The 16,266-nt window shown below is 46.8% G+C and overlaps 1 long non-coding RNA gene across 1 annotated transcript; it reads left to right on the plus strand.

The window, feature by feature from the left end:
* The first annotated feature begins 11,674 nt into the window (after positions 1-11,674).
* LOC115332307 lies at positions 11,675-16,003 on the plus strand. Its single transcript, XR_005717036.3, has 3 exons — positions 11,675-11,744; positions 12,447-12,571; positions 13,984-16,003. It is a non-coding gene; the product is annotated as an uncharacterized LOC115332307 (long non-coding RNA).
* Positions 16,004-16,266: the final 263 nt, after the last annotated feature.

Consider the following 16,266-nt stretch of genomic DNA (forward strand, 5'->3'; position numbering starts at 1 on the left):
AGATAAAGTCGATTGTTTCTGATGTTGGGCGAATGGCTATGTAGTCTCTTTGGATAGATTCTGTGTATATGTCGAACGCTTTAGAATGAATAATTATGGCTACTCTTGGTTTGGACGGGTGAGCAATGATCGAATCTGTAAGTGAAAAGCCGATTTTATTTTTAAGGTGATATGGTTCCTGAATACATGTAATGTGTGCTTCAAGTGGTTTGTTTACTTTAAGATGTTCTACTGCTGTAAATGAGTGGTTAGCGTTAATTTGAATGATGCTAATAGAGTTTACCATTATAGGAGATGTATCGAGTATGATTAGGTTCTCTTGAGCGTCGTGTTTATTAAGGTTCCAGTTGGCTAATATTTTCTCCTCTCGTTTCCCCCTCCCCGTAGCTCTGTCCCAGATTATGTGTATTGTATTCTCTGTTTCAGCCTCTTCATCTGCGTCTTATGATGCTCGCAGCACTGGCTGTCGAAACTGTGGTTGACGTTGTACGTGGTTCCCCACTTGCTGTTACTGTCCATGCATGTTGCACAGCGCCTGATGGGATCTCCAGATTGAGCTGCAGAGTGATCCCCTGCACACTCTGTGCAGCGCTCTTTGTTTTCACATGTCCTTGTGGGGTGTCCATAGCTTGCACATTTGTTGCATTTTGTTATGTGCAAGTTTTCTCGGATGGGGTACACTGTCCATCCGATGGTGATCTTTTCCATTTTCTTTAATTGTTGGTAAATCGGGGGGCGACCTCGACTATTACCGCGTTGTTTCCATTTCTCTGGCTGTGGGTCCGAATGATGGATATATCCTCCCATCCTCCTTCAATTTTGTTCTGTTCGAGAATTGCTCTGCGCATCCCCTCTGCTCTCAGGTCTGGCTTGACCTGGCCGACTGAGAATTGTGGGTATCTCCTGAATGGTGTTTTGACCTCGTAGGTCTCTGTGATGTCTTTTGTTGTGTTTAGTTCTTGTTCCAATTTGCAGATCCCCTTTTCGCTTGTGCTGAGAATGATTGTGCCGCCTCGTATTGGTTTTAGTTTCACATCTGTCAGATTGTATTCCGCTGGATTATACTTCCTCCTCAGCATTGCCGAGATCTTCGTGTGTTCGTCCCCCCGGGGGGGTCCCTTGGCTGTGATGAGGAGTGCCTGTTCTTGTGTTTCTCCTAATGCCCCTGTGTCTTCCTCTGCCTCCTGTGCTGGGGTCCTGATTGGGTTGGGCTGTGATTCATTATGGTTTGTCCGTAGTACCTCAAAGTAGGTCGCAGAGTGTGCCTTTGGTACTGTGTCTGCTTGTGGCTGTGCTTGGTTTGCGCTGAGACATCCTTTTAAGTACGCTGTCTCCTCAAGGAGCTGGACGACAAGATTGGCCATTCTCTGTTGGCCAACCATCAGTCCATTTAGCTGTGCTGAGTCAATTTGGTGTGCGATCGTTGCAACTGTTTTCGCAAACCCCCTTTTGAGTTCGTCTAGGGTTGCGCAGTGGTTTGTCTCTCTATTGTGTGGTTGTTCTACTGTGAGCTTTTTCGGGTCGTCCTCAAGGTGTTTGTTCTCTGTCGTTCCCTGTAAGGCCTCTCTTGGGGTCTCGCTGAGAGGTGCGCGATTGTTGTTCGCGTCGGGGTGTGGTTTGCCCTTCCTCTGGCTCTCCTCAGTCTCACGATTGTTAGTTTTGCTGTGGAGTTGTTTGCCCTCCCCCTGGCTCTCCTGAACCTCCTAACTATGTTCGTGATCTGTCTTTGATTTTGTTTCATCTTCTAAGCTCGCCTCCTGCGGCTTGCTTCCGAATTTTTTCTTAAGTTTCGTTTTCTTTTTTGTCTTTGTTGTGGGGTCATCCTCTGATCGCCCCTTTTTTGCCATGTCGTCACTTTCGGTCTCACTATTTGTGCCCTCGTGCCCTCGGAAAGGAGCACTGAACAGTGACGGGAGCCTTCCGTCCTTCCTTCCCGTTTGCCCCTCATAGGCCTCTGGCCTCGTTGTCTCTCCCTCCCCTACATTATGTAATTTCCCGCGATAATCGCGATAATTACGTGATATTTTTTATGAGAGGTAGAGATTAATACTATCTATAATCTGTTAGGTTTTGGTTATCGAGAGTCGAATAGTTTTTTCGTTTTTTTTATTTACAAGTTTCCTATGTATTGCTATGGGAAATGCCCCGGGGAAGCGGTCGGGAGAACAACACTTGAAAGGTTACTTTAAAGTCGGAATTTTGCTCTGAAATTTTAATACATTGTAGCGGAATAGTTTATGATTAAGTGTGTTAAGTTTTGCACTTCTAACTAATCTAAATCCCAAGAAAATTGGAAGGAGGTTGGGAGCTTACTCGCTGACCCATCTGGTCCGGTAGCCCCCTGGTGGTTAGCAGTGTTGCCACAGCTCCCCAGAAAATAGTAGTAGATTTCAGCTTGAAAAATCGGCAAAAATCAGTAGATTTCTAAATTTCGGTAGTCTATTTTTTCTATTAGCTTGCTTGTATTGTACAGTTATTGCATTGATTATTTGCACAGCACATGTGAAAAATGCCACAAAAAACAAAAAGGAGCAGTGAGTCCGCTGCCGGAAATCACTTAGCCTTTATGGCTTAGTGGTCTGCACAATGAAGTAATTTCACACTTCTTGTTCTTTGAGTGTAAAAGTTGTTGCCAGAATTTGTCTTTAAAGTTCCCATATCCCGAGGTGTTTTAAAGAGACGGGCACTACAGTGAATTTTTGATTGGTCAAAAACTTGCGCTGAGATAGACCTCAGGCAACGTAGTAACGCGGAGAAAAAATCGTGGCGGCAAACTTCGTGTTATTTTGGTAGTTATAAGCAAATTAAAATCCTTCAAACCGCGATGCATACGGCACGGCATGAAAGGCTTAGGGAGGCTGTAGTGAGGGTGGGCGCAACTCAAAACCTGGATATGGTGTACTAGAAGACTGGGCAGTGTAGCGAGCGCCGGCGGAGGGGGGGGGCTCTTTCAGCGATGACCGGATCGGTGGCCGCGAGAGGGCGCAACGTGTAGTAGGCGTGCTGCCGGAGTGCGGAGCGCAGGCAGCGGTAGCGCTTGGCCGGCTTGGCTGGCTTGGCGTTCCGCACGGGCTCGATTGTTTCGTATTGTTTGGCTAACTCTTTACGGTATTCATTATTTCTGCTGTTTCACATATTATTTATCGCACTAATTTGTTGCCAAATGCTTTGCCCGAGACGTGCATCTTCGGGCAGGACGCCACAGTACAAATCGCGACACTGCTAGCGCGAACAAGACATTGGCGCTTTCTCGCATTTACTTTGAAAGATTATTAGTGAGGACGAACTTTTATCACCTGCATTATAGACCCGAATGAGCTTTTTCCCCAGCAATTAGAACTTTGCTGAGATCCTTTGGTTTCTCATAGAAAAACCGGCGATCGCTTGTTCGCGCTAACAATATTGCGTTCTGAATAGCTGCGGGAAATCCATCCCCCAGGGAAACGTTCGGGAAGTCTCTTGAAAGAGACGTCCCAAACATGTGTAATCCCCTGGATAACGTAGGATAAGCATGCTGATGGCATGATACCTAAACAAATGTGTGCTTTCGTGACCCTATAATTTCGCTGTCACTGTAGTTGTGATCAATGAAATCCGTGGTTGAAGCGCGCACTACCCTAATGAATTGTTTCAATGTTTGGGAAAACAAAATGGGGCTTACAAAACGGATTATATCGTCTACTTCCGTAGGCTGCATGGAGGTGCCACTGTCGACTCTTGCAGCTACTTCCACGGGCCGCACGGGCTTTCGAAGGAATTTCCAGCACTAGCCTTTATCGTATTTTCTGTTACTACGTAGGGTCTTCAAGCAGGACTGTGCGCATAGTTAGAAAAATGCATCCACTCACCAGCTCTGGTAGTAACCACAGTGGATAAATTCTTATTTATCCACTGAGCACCAGCTATATTGATATGTGTGGGCAGCAGGGCACACAGATACATTTTTAATTATACACTGGGCGCCAGCGCACAGATGAATGAGGTACACCCAAGGATTTCGGAGGCGATGGTACTTGCTTTTCCTAAGAGCTCGGGAGAGAGGGGGGGGGGGGGGGGGGGGGGGGGGGGGGGGGGGCTCCCGAACTCCCTTGTAGTCGGCGCCTATGGCGTTTTGTACCTCTACATTCTCCAACGTGAGGTAATGATCTTGATGAGCTTCGACATGTTCAGGATAAATGACTCAGTATCTTCCGCTGGGCCATAAGACCCTTCAATTTTCTTGCGGTAAAAATAAAAAGAGGCTTCTTAGCACCTCCTCATTGAAGAGACGGAGTGCTGGGCCAACCCTCATCATTTTAAAGGGATACTACAACGAAATTTCGGCTCTCATTTTTTTGGTCTATATGTGTTCAAAAGAGCAGTATCACATGAAACATACCAATATCTTGTTTAAAAAAGTCTCAAAAAGAAAATTTTAAAACGAATTAAACGATTAGCAAAGAGCACCTGGTGGATGTCGCTAACGCCTCGTTTGTAATGCTCGTCTAGGAACCTTGACAGCTAGTGACGGAGGTTGTCTCGTCTTCGGCCACGACGAGAGAAGGGGGGAAGGAGGTACTCCCCTCTTCCCGAGAATCCCTTTTGTGTGTCGCAGAAGTCGCTATTGTCCCCCTAGAAGATTATACAAGATTAACCCGTCACTCAGAATTCGTACAAAAGCAGCCGCTTCGGTGGCTGGAACGACTAGGCCATCCTCTCTACGTCAGCCTCGCCGTAGCTTTGCTCGTCTTGAGACGACCTACGTCACGATTGCGTTGAATGTCACGTGCTCTAAGCTGGGCCTTCTCCGAGCGCTTGCCAGAGTGGGCCGTTTATAACGAAAAATACAGCCACCAGGATCAAAATACAAACGTGCGATTGTCATTTACGGATATTGTGGATCATATTCAACCTATTTTTGAACACGACAGGAATATTTCAAATTTCGTTGAAGTATCCCTTTAAAGTCGTTAGGAAAATTTTTGCTGATGTGAGGCTATAACCTTTAACGTCACATTTTCACAGACACTTCTCCAAGCCTTTCTAATGCAGTCAGCGTGCACAGGACCCTTCGGTGTGTCCAAACCAGTGTCAAACCGATTTAGCAGATACTTCGACTGCAAAAAGTCCGGAAAAAAAATGTAGAGGACGACTGCCATGACTGCCTGCATTACACGAAGCAGAGTCTCCCTGTCACTCCTTTTAATGTTGCGGGACGACGACTGACGCCGATCGAACTCGAAGAGGGGCACGAAAAAGGGAACGGGCTTCTTTGCCACTGTTGCCACTGTTGCAACCCGGCACCTGCCCCAATAATTGAGGTTAGGGAGGGGAGGGGGGGGGGGGGGGGGGGCATTGAGAATATAAGAGTCGTTGCGAATTAAAGGGGTGCTTTCAGAAAAACAAGGGGGGAGTACACCCCCGTAGAGGGGTGTAGGGAAATCACTGCCCCGACACAAAACATGTCCCGTCTCTCTTGTCCCGCCGTTTTTCCGTCATTGCACACGTTGTCTACATCCCACTGAACGGCAATGATCACAATCCATTTCACTCAACCATTAAAAAAAAAAAAAGACTGCAGCAAAACAAGGCGACGACGCGAACTACGCGATCACAAGCAGTACGGCCACACGGCAATCCGAGCGGAAAGGAGCACGCCTGTAGGGTGCCTACATGTCTGTCTGTCTCAGGGTGAGGACATCCATTGTTGACCTGAGTGTGCCAGCGCGTGACACTCTCGCGCACTCGGTGCGTGACTTAGGCGGCAAAATGGCGTGTATATATTAGCCAAAGCTACGCGCTCGAGCTGAGTGACACCGGATCGCGCGCACTTCAAAATGCATAAAACAACTATTGGGCGGAAAAATGGCTGAGATGTCACCACTCAAGCAAAAGCGCGCGTGTGTATGAAGGCACTCTACACGCCTGTTACCCGCAGCGCCCCCTGGCGTCCTTGCGCTCCGTCATCGCTGCGCCGACCTCCTCCCTCCGTTGCTTCTCGGCGCGGACGACACACTGCCCAGTTCTAGAACACCATAACCTGGAGAGCGTTTGCAATTTAATGGCGGCGCCTGAGGGAGAGGATTCGTGAAAGGATATGCGCCAGTGTTGCCTGCACGAGAGCAGGCGCCCGGTCTGTTGCAACTAGGGGTGTCGCGAACCGGCCGCGGTTCGAGTTCGACCAGGTTCGACTTTTTCGAACCTTTAGTGGAAAGTTCGACGAACCTTCTATTGAGGTTCGACTCGTGTGCGCATGCGCGACAGGCTGGCCAGTTGGCTTCGGATTGGATGACAATGGCTAAGAGATTAATTAAGTGCAGCGCTGATTGGCTATTTCAGTTAATACAGCACTAAAAATTAAATTATTAACTTTTTCATTGATTAGAATTAGTTCCTTTTAATTGCAGTTGTTCACAATATAAAATAACCCTTTGCAAAAGAAAAAAAATTGCCAAACCTAGACATGCTTGTATCGAGATCTGGCCACACTCTCCACAAAGTCGAACCGGTCGAATCTGGTGAAAAGTTCGAAGGTTCGTCGAACCGGTTCGACCCAGTCGAACCCCGAAAGTTTGACCAAAAAATCTGGTTCGACAAAAGTTCGCGACACCCCTAGTTGCAACTCTGTTGTTCCATGCGCCTTTCCTCCTCTTGCCTCCCATTGCAAGCAACGAGCGCCTTGGCGCAGCCTCTCTCGCTTCCTTCTCGCTCCGAGAATTGCAAACGTCGAGAGGAGAAAGCAAAGTTGCCAGACAAGCAGCAACGTCCAAGATGGCGGAATTTACCATTTTTCGCGGTGAGAAAATGGCTGGAACTACATCCACTCGCGGGGACGTTGCCAAGTCGGGAGGAGATAAGGCTCCATCCACGCAAAAGGTCACGTGACTTATAATTTAAGGACATAATTTGTTTTTATATACATATTATGCTTTCTTACAAGTAAATATAGGATCTAGAAATAAATAGGTTACATTTTATTGTTTTAAAGTTAATATATCACGTGACCTTACAAATTCTTGGGCAATTTATCAATGTTTCACTGTTTTCTAACACAGATAGGAAATATCATGCGTCATAAAAATATTATCCGTAGATGTCTTTATATTTACGTTGTCCAGGAGTTACACACACGTGTGGGCAGCGTGCGTGCCATCCGTGCGTGTGGGCGTGCAGCCTGCAGCAATGTGGTGTGGGCTAGAGCACTATATAGCTCCTTCGGAGCAGAGTAGCGCAATCTAGAACGCCGCCTCTCGGCGACTAGCGGCGAACGCCCGGAGGTTCCAACTGCGGTCAGAAATGCATGGAGAACGTGAGAAAATCGTTGTTTCTCCAGTATTGTGGGAATGTACGGAATCGCAATCATTTTTGACATAATAATGGAACACTTTAGAATAATTTGCGCTAAGTTTTGTGCCCCGCAAGGACCTGACTTTTTTTTAAAAAATTGCCTGAGCGGCATCATGCAGCAGACGACACGGCGACGTCACACCATTCACGTGACCCGCTCCGGCCAACCCGAAAAGCCCATCTCCGCTGCGAGCAAAAATCGTCTGCTTCAAACGCCATTGCCTTGGAAATTGCCTTCTCAAAATTTGCACACGCATCCGATATTGTTAAAACTTTGATAAAGTGTTTAGTGCTTTACTAACTTCACGACAGACTAGTTTTGAAAAGTGTGAACTCGCCGTTCATTTTTTAATCAGCCGTGTTGTGTCGATCTCCATGTATTCTCCCATAGGGCGGGTCGCCTCCTGGAACCCTGAGTACCACGTGACTCGCGCCGAGCCGCTCTGTCGGCCATGTTGTCGGCAAAACACGGGGTTCAAAGGATTGCGTTACTCTGCTCCGTAGGAGCTATAGACCTTTTCCGCAAGCGCGCCGCCATCTTGAATTGTCGTCACTTCCAGTATGGGCGAAAACATTGTTTTGCCGTTGCCACGCCAATAGAAGGAATTTAGGACATAAAGGTAACTGTCACAGATTCTCGTTTTGCCTCCACTTTATTTTTTTACCATTTGCAGGTTGAAACTTTCTGATATTTTTTTCGTCGCCCATACCGGATATGCCTTCTTGGCGGTCGGGGGCGAGAGTAAGCGAAAAAGGTCTATAGACCTTTTCACCCTCCGCCGCATGGGCGCTGCCATCTTGGAATCACGTGATGCTGCCGCCATTAGGTTGCTTCAACTTGTTGCTCCGCTCTCCCGTCCGCGCCTTGGCGGATGCGTTAAACCCGTGTTTTTCGTCGTGTTTTACCGCGTCTCTTGCCTTACTTCGTAAAGTGTTGTCCGATACTTATACTTACCATGCAATTGCATTACACCATTATGCGCGCAACTTCTGTAGTTGATTTTGTAACACGTTTTGAATATTTTTTACCGTCGGCGTGCGGAATACGTGTGAAAAGGTTTTATAGGAACAGGAATCAGCGTTAGCACTTCCGTACGTTGAATACATATCTGTCTCGAAGAAAGCCTCGAGGGTTCAAATACCAATAACTTATGAGAACTGAGGTCTGGTTACTAATAAGGGCGGAACATTTGGAATAGGAAGCCCAATGTAATTACATATATGAGTGCGCATGGGTTGCAAGGAAGGAAACAAAAACACTCGGCGAAATTAGCCACGTGTTTTTCCTGAAAGCATGGTGTTTTGTAGTTACAACAGATCGAGAGCAGTTTCTCTTGATAATACTAGGGAACTTGTGGACAAGACGTGGCAAGAAACGTTTAGTTCGAATTATTTTTTTATGCTAGGAATAATGGTACCTTAACATTAGGCAACTTGTTTGTTCGCAATATCACACCTATATCTGTTTTACGTTCTTAATCGCGTGTGTGATATAAGCATTCGCTTTATCGGTTTATTTGTGAATTCCACGGAATTGTATATCGTGCTTGGTCCCATGTCCATAGTCTTTCAGTTGCTTAATTCATTTTATAATATAATCATGCAGTTTCAATTAATCTATTTTAACACAGATATTTTGACTCCCCGCGTAAGAAACTGTCACAGACAGCTTGACAGTGCCTATGATTCACAAAATGTGACGCCGAAAAGAATCCTTCTGTATGAAAATCACCCGAGTGCAGCCGGTTGTCGACTTCGAATAGGGAGTTACTTTCAGTACATGGCGGCGTCCAAATGTGCAAAGCGCATCGTTTCAAATCAGTGAACAGCTTTCTACACAGGTTCATTGGGTGGTGCCTGGCGTTCGACTTCACACAAACTTATCGGAGATCATTTCTTTTGCGCTCTTCAATTTCATTCGGCAAATTTTACGGAAGATGAATATCAGACTTTATTTGAAATCTGGCATTCACTTATCTTGCTATTCTCATACCTTGAGAACGTCGTAAGCAAATGTCCATATAACAAAAAGTTTATTTAATAAGGCCAATATTTTGAAATGCTGTAAATGAGTACTTTAGGCAAAGAAATTTTCTAGTCAGCCTAGGCTGGTCTATCAAAATATTTCTCCAGCACTTAATTTGTTTAAATAGAACAGGCCGAGACAATATCACTTTTTTATATTATCTACGCGATTATATTAAACTTTCCTAGTTATTATAAAAAACGTTTCCAGTCTCGAAGTTAGAAAAGTTTGGTGTACGGAAACCAAACATCGAACAGTAAACTTGTCAGTTCATCTGTTCTTGATGATTCAGCAGATTGTTAATCATGTTGTCGACCTGATTTTTCACTAAGAACTGATGCAATATAAGATGATCAGCTCAATATCTGACTCGAGCGCGAGCTATCTACCTTCCGTACCGCTCGGTCCACGCACAGACAAGGCACGGCTGCAGGCAACGAGCGCACCTGCAGGGGGAGCTTGTCCTGCTCTTTATTTTTTTTTTCTTCTTGAAATTAGTGTCCGCGAGTACGACCGTGGACAACGGTACTTTTCACTGTGCATCAACGCACTATAGTTTCACCGCCGAACCGGGCCGAAATTAATGATGGATGGAATCAGACGCATATAGTGTTAGTAAGAAAAGATCGCAAATTAGGCTCGAAACCACTTCGTGGTTTGCCAAGTGGCTCAATACTATTGTTTCATTCGCTGTGTGCTACAAGAAAGAAATTCGTATCGCAAAATTCATCGAAAGTGGCATGAAACAGCATCACCTTCGCGTGCACGTTGAAACCGAATTGAAGCAACCTAATGGCGCCGAGTGCGCCAGCGCCCTCTACCCGCCGGTCAGGCAACTATTGAAATGAAAAGGTCTATACGGAGGGAAAGCCGTCTGCTCTTTCGCGCAGGCCGGTGGCGTGACGTCACCTCGCCGCGCTCTGATTGGAGGATGGCTCCGGGCGGGAGCTCGGGGGTAAACAAAGCGGTGTCGTCTCTTCTCCGCAGCCATTGCGGAAGGCCTTTTCTGTGGCTCTTAGAAATCCACTGCTACTGCTTGAACGAGGACGCGGCATACGGAAAAAAGAGACCGGAAATACCTCGAAATGTACGTTACTTCGTTTGACGCGAAAGAATTTACCCTGGGAGCATACGAAGCACCAATATGCGTCCCGGTCTCCGGCGGTCGGATGTTGATGTGAGTCCCCCCAACGTCAGCACGGTGATGTGCGACGCGAGTGAGCCTTTCTACTTTTTGGCGGAGACCCTTTTTCGCCAGCAAGTGACTCGGTGTCTCCGTGAAGCATCGAAGTGTAGCTACAGCCCTCTTCGGCGAGCTGAACGGGCTGCCGAGCTTTCGAAGGCCGATCTCCCGCAGCGCTGGCACCCGGAGAACCGCCCCATGGCGCTCGCTAAGGTGAGTTACGTCGTCTCTGTACACTTCGCATCATTCACAAACAGTTCAGTTGCACGTGAAAGGAGTATAGCAAAGTAAAACGGAATGTTACGGAAAAGCAGCGGATTAGGCGATCGGTGTGGTACGACCGAGCCGAGTGCGCAGTCGTCTGTTTTTAGTCTTTCCCCCCAGCGACAGATGGGAGGCACTCTCTTGATCGAATGACGTTTTAGCGAACGCCCACGTTTCATCGAATGACACTTTAGCGAATAGTCGGACGCCGCAAAGCGGCGTTTTCGGGTGGGCCAAATGAGTTCACATTTTTGTTATGATCCGCCGCAGACTGTCGCCGCGAAGCGGCGAAAGCGCAGCGCGGCGGATGGGTTAACGCGCGCCCCCGTTATTCGCTAAAACGTCCATTCGCTCAAATGTCGCTGTTCACTAAAATGTCATTCGCTCATGTGACATGGACTCCAAAAAAACCTGGCTAAGCCAACGCTTCACGCGCGCTATAAAGCGCCGTCCTAAGGTGTTCCACTCAAGACGCATTGTTCTTCTGATGCGTGTTCCATCAGTCGCTCGCCGCTGATTTGTTTCACCATAAAGCGCCAGTGAGGCAAACGCTGCGGGGGCGAGTAGCATGTTTTCGTACCTGCCTACTGGTTTTCTTAGGTCCGTTAATCTGCAAGTGCTTGTGTTCCCCCTACCCCATCATTCCAACAGAATCCACCGGCTGCCGGGCTCGGAGGACATGTTGCAGGCCCCGTGTAATGCCCTCGGCGCCTGTGCGACTTCCAGGGGGTCTGCGTTTCACGGCCCCGTTACCAGCTGGGAAGTTCTCCATATAGGTAAGATTATGAAGAAACCAATCTATGCACTCAGAGGTAGCTTTCAGAAGTTGTGGAAGCCAAATACAAATGCTGATATCTTTAGTAAAAAAAAATTCATATTACTCGCTTTATGACTTATCTCCCGCAGCGCTGGCACCCGGAGAACCGCCCCATGGCGCTCGCTAAGGTGAGTTACGTCGTCTCTGTACACTTCGCATCATTCACAAACAGTTCAGTTGCACGTGAAAGGAGTATAGCAAAGTAAAACGGAATGTTACGGAAAAGCAGCGGATTAGGCGATCGGTGTGGTACGACCGAGCCGAGTGCGCAGTCGTCTGTTTTTAGTCTTTCCCCCCAGCGACAGATGGGAGGCACTCTCTTGATCGAATGACGTTTTAGCGAACGCCCACGTTTCATCGAATGACACTTTAGCGAATAGTCGGACGCCGCAAAGCGGCGTTTTCGGGTGGGCCAAATGAGTTCACATTTTTGTTATGATCCGCCGCAGACTGTCGCCGCGAAGCGGCGAAAGCGCAGCGCGGCGGATGGGTTAACGCGCGCCCCCGTTATTCGCTAAAACGTCCATTCGCTCAAATGTCGCTGTTCACTAAAATGTCATTCGCTCATGTGACATGGACTCCAAAAAAACCTGGCTAAGCCAACGCTTCACGCGCGCTATAAAGCGCCGTCCTAAGGTGTTCCACTCAAGACGCATTGTTCTTCTGATGCGTGTTCCATCAGTCGCTCGCCGCTGATTTGTTTCACCATAAAGCGCCAGTGAGGCAAACGCTGCGGGGGCGAGTAGCATGTTTTCGTACCTGCCTACTGGTTTTCTTAGGTCCGTTAATCTGCAAGTGCTTGTGTTCCCCCTACCCCATCATTCCAACAGAATCCACCGGCTGCCGGGCTCGGAGGACATGTTGCAGGCCCCGTGTAATGCCCTCGGCGCCTGTGCGACTTCCAGGGGGTCTGCGTTTCACGGCCCCGTTACCAGCTGGGAAGTTCTCCATATAGGTAAGATTATGAAGAAACCAATCTATGCACTCAGAGGTAGCTTTCAGAAGTTGTGGAAGCCAAATACAAATGCTGATATCTTTAGTAAAAAAAAATTCATATTACTCGCTTTATGACTTATACATCTCTATTTTGCAAGCCACATATGGCAGGAAAGTGTCACATTATCTCAACCTGGTTGCTCAAGGCACTGAAAAGCTACCTGTTGCAGACGACTGTACCGTTGTCATTTATTATATGTTATTCCTTGGCACCGGGGGATTGGTGGCCGAGAGGGCTTCCACGCACCAGCTCGGAGAATGTGGAGTGAAAGCTCGCGCTGCAGAACCCAGGATTGTGTGTTCAAGCCCCACATTTGCCCGTTTCGATCTGGATGAGCATTGTACCGGCGTGCGGTCGTGTATCACTACTACGTGATGCACGTTAAGGGCCCCAGGCTAGCGGTCATCTACAGCTGGGAGAGTCACCGCCCATCGAGGCAGATCGAGTTTGAGACTGTATAAATATACACACAACCCGATTCCTCGGCACGCTTCTGGTATTGCTGTGCTGATGTTTGGACGTTTTTTTTTTGTCGTTGAAATGACTACTGTGGTGCTTGGGTGAAATAACCTGGTCAATTACCTCCTCGGCCGTAGTGCGTCGTTCACTTGTTAAGCTCTCTTCTCTTCTGGTTAATGTGGCTCAGATAACAGTCATGAAGTCAGCCCGGTTGAAGTTCTCTCGACGCCACATTCTCACATCTCTGGCCGATCATCCTGCTTTCGCGCAAAACTCACACACCTTGTCTTCTTCGATACTCCCGAATGCGCCTCGGTTGCCTGCTCCGCCGCTAATTTCAGTCCCGTGCCCACTGTTTTATGACAACCTCCTTGACATGACAAATCTAGCTTCTGTATCTGGCCATCAATATGGGTTAGTGCTCAATTTGTAAACTTGATGTTTCAAAGTAACAGTACGAGCTTCCTCCAGCATCTACTAGCAACCAAGTAATGACAAAAACCAAAGCTTTAACTTCCAAGACTAAAAACCCAGGAGTATGAGAACACGCTGGCCAACCCTGCTGAGGACAAGCCAGGATGAGGACTAGCCAGGAGTGGGACAAGCATGTAATCTCAGTATATGGAGAGGTGTCCTCGAAGTTCCCAGCTTTAAAATTGTGGTAGTGTTTGAGTTGGTTTAAGTTCGAGTCTCAAAAGAGCAAATAATGCAATGTTATTTATTTTGATTTGCATCCCTTGGATTCTGGCAGGTGTTCGGTACGAAGGGAATGGAATAGACATGTTCATTTATGCATTCTGTTGCTTCAAAATAGGCTTTCACTGATTTTAAGTTGGTAATGGCATGGGAGGACAAATACGCTGCTCAGGGTGTAGCCGGATCGTTTGACTACTGGGACGACTCTTTTACAGGGGACGATATCCTGTCCAGCACCAGCTTCACCGTCTGGGACCAAGTGCACGAGGGGGTCGCACTGCAAGCACATGAAAGAAGGGCACTGCGACTTTGAGGTCAAGCTTGTACATCTACCATTACAGAGTCCTAAATGGATGCCAATTGCTACTGATGACCTTATGAAGGTGAAACGTCCCTGGATTAAAGGGAAAATCTGATTGAAGGCGAGCTGAAGTTGTTTCTGACTTTATTCTCTTATGACTTGAAAGTAATCTGCCTACTTCATGAACTTTGAAGATGCAAAATTTGTTTCCGTAACTGTCCCACTTCAACGTAATGTGCACATTGAAACCTATTCCTTTTCTTTTTCTGTTTTTTGGCAAGAAAAAAAAGCCAACGAATCTCAATCTTCCTTTTCGCAATGGGGAGGTGTGGAAGATTGATTGGATATTTTATATACGCAACCAGTTTCATAAGTGAATGAAGATAAAAGCAGAATACATGTTCACAGATTATTTGTGAATCCTTAGACTTGGTGAAGTGAGTAGTTTATGTTCGAGTCATGTAATTATAAAGTCAAAACCAGCTTTAGTGCATTTTTAAGAAGTCTTTTAGACCTGAGAGTTCTGCTTTGACTCGGCAATACACGACTCTCCTTTGTTATTCCTATAGCACAGCCGAAACTATAAACACGAGCATGTTGCCTGACCAATGCTTGAAGTGCCGTGAAATCGACGAAGTCCCTATCCTTCGAGAACAAGTGTCAACGGGGATAGTCGAAAGACCAGGGTATTTATTGCACACGCATACTTGATTTCAGGCTTGCAGATTGAAGTAATTGTTTATTGAATCCATTCTTAAACCTGTTTGAGATTGTATTGGTTCATATTCACAGTATATTTATTTTTAATTTCAGCAAGGAATAATTTAGAGACAGATGTTGGTGTTCAGGCGTGATGCTTTTATTTTCGTAACATGCAAGAGTGCAAAAAATTAGACTTGGCTTTGTAAGCTGATCTTTTTATGTATTCTTCCAAACAGCATAGCAAGCAATAATATAAGGGCTACAGCTGCAAAAGTGGCTACACCTGGCATCTCATTTGTTTTATAGCGTGTACAGGTGAGACACTATACTCCGTTTCACAGTCACTTGGCAAACATTGTGACCCAATAAGAGCATCGGAGCCAGGCACATGACAACACTCCACGGTCGAGTCCTCGTTATCGCCACAGCAAGAGCGCCATCTGCGACAAAACATAGTTCTAGGTTTTTTTTTTTTTTCTCTTCTTCTTTTAGTAGTGTTGCCGTCAGATTCTTCGAACCGCAACACTACATGACACTGAAGAAAGACTAAGACATATGTTACTTATTAACGACACTTAATATAGATCAACACTTTTGAGAAAAATATGGCTTGTGATCGACGTTCAAACAATTGTAGCCGTGAATCGACCACTTCCGCTCAAAACATCGCCCTAGCATTAGCACCCGCCACAGATTCATGGGCAAATTGAGCATGTGGTTGCCTCATAAAAGTGTTACTGAAGACCTCGCTACTCTAGCGGACGGTAAAGGCCGGTTCTCACATGCAGCGAAGCGCTCCTCACGTGCCGTCAGCTACTTATTGTCTGCCATGAGCAACAGTTTCGACGGTGCGATACAAAGCTGGTGAACGCTCCCGTCATCACGCGCTTAGCGCGAGGTCAGCGCTATGCTTGTAGCGCTCCGCTGCATGTGTGAACAGGCCTTAATGTTGCTGCAGTGGACGTCCATCCGAATTCGTTTGGTTTCTGAGCATTTGACAGCCGGTTCTGGTGGGTGGTCCTTGCATTTGGCGCGGTGACACGGACGCTCCTGTGACATGCTGCCATGTGCCTCGCTCCGACATTCTTACTGGGTCGCAGGAGCCGTAGCCTCCACAGTTCACCAAGCTATCGTGAAACAGAGTGTAGACTAAGTTGTCTGCTAATGAAAGTAGCATTGCCAGCATCATGTATTATGTATGAAACAGTGTTTACTTCGAGAAAACAAATAAAGCCATTCATCCTTTCCACTGATTGTTTTGGTTCATTAGTAAAACTTGGTTCAGTGAACTTTACATTTCAGCATTAGCATGGACACAACAGGTAAGGTCAATTACAAGTGCTTTAGAGCGGTCCAAACAGTTTCCAAGTGGCTCATGCAAAGCAGCTGACATGGTATTACCCCCAGGAAAGAGACGAGACCTCCTTGATGAATCTACTTCAGCCGCAAGGCACACCAAACTGAATATTGGCGTTTCTAGGAAATTGGGATCAAC

The sequence above is a fragment of the Ixodes scapularis genome, unplaced genomic scaffold, assembly GCF_016920785.2.
Source record: "Ixodes scapularis isolate PalLabHiFi unplaced genomic scaffold, ASM1692078v2 PGA_scaffold9__187_contigs__length_104089568, whole genome shotgun sequence".
Classification (NCBI taxonomy): domain Eukaryota; kingdom Metazoa; phylum Arthropoda; class Arachnida; order Ixodida; family Ixodidae; genus Ixodes; species Ixodes scapularis.